Source organism: Bison bison, unplaced genomic scaffold (genome assembly GCF_000754665.1).
Source record: "Bison bison bison isolate TAMUID 2011002044 unplaced genomic scaffold, Bison_UMD1.0 scf7180017864270, whole genome shotgun sequence".
NCBI lineage: Eukaryota > Metazoa > Chordata > Mammalia > Artiodactyla > Bovidae > Bison > Bison bison.
Window position 1 is genome coordinate 3,731,800 of NW_011494842.1, and position 1,274 is coordinate 3,733,073.

Genomic DNA, 1,274 nt, shown 5'->3' on the forward strand with positions numbered 1-1,274 from the left:
CACAGCAATCAGAGCAGAAAAAGAAATAAAAGGAATCCAAACTGGAAAAGAAGAAGCAAAACTCTCACTGTTTGCAGATGACATGATTCTCTACATAAAAAACCCTAAAGACTCCACCAGAAAATTACTAGAGCTAATCAATGAATATAGTAAAGTTGCAGGATATAAAATCAAGATACAGAAATCCCTTGCATTCCTATACACTAATAATGAGAAAATAGAAAGATAAATTAAGGAAACAACTCCATTCACCATTGCAATGAAAAGAATAAAATACTTAGGAATATATCTACCTAAAGAAACTAAAGACCTATATATAGAAAACTATAAAACACTGGTGAAAGAAATCAAAGAGGACACTAATAGATGGAGAAATATACCATGTTCATGGATTGGAAGAATCAATATAGTGAAAATGAGTATACTACCCAAAGCAATTTATAGATTCATCGCAATCCCTATCAAGCTACCAACAGTATTCTTCACAGAGCTAGAACAAATAATTTCACAATTTGTATGGAAATACAAAAAACCTCGAATAGCCAAAGCGATCTTGAGAAAGAAGAATGCAACTGGAAGAATCAACCTACCTGACTTCAGGCTCTACTACAAAGCCACAGTTATCAAGACAGTATGGTACTGGCACAAAGACAGAAATATAGATCAGTGGAATAAAATAGAAAGCCCAGAGATAAATCCACGCACATATGGACACCTTATCTTTGACAAAGGAGGCAAGAATATACAATGGATTAAAGACAATCTCTTTAACAAGTGGTGCTGGGAAATCTGGTCAACCACTTGTAAAAGAATGAAACTAGACCACTTTCTAACACCATACACAAAAATAAACTCAAAATGGATTAAAGATCTAAACATAAGACCAGAAACTATAAAACTCCTAGAGGAGAACATAGGCAAAACACTCTCTGACATACATCACAGCAGGATCCTCTATGACCCATCTCCCAGAATATTGGAAATAAAAGCAAAAATAAACAACTGGGACCTAATTAACCTTAAAAGCTTCTGCACATCAAAGGAAACTGTAAGCAAGGTGAAAAGACAGCCTTCAGAATGGGAGGAAATAATAGCAAATGAAGCAACTGACAAACAACTAATCTCAAAAATATACAAGCAACTCCTCCAGCTCAACTCCAGAAAAATAAACGACCCAATCAAAAAATGGGCCAAAGAACTAAATAGACATTTCTCCAAAGAAGACATACAGATGGCTAACAAACACATGCAAAGATGCTCAACATCACTCATTA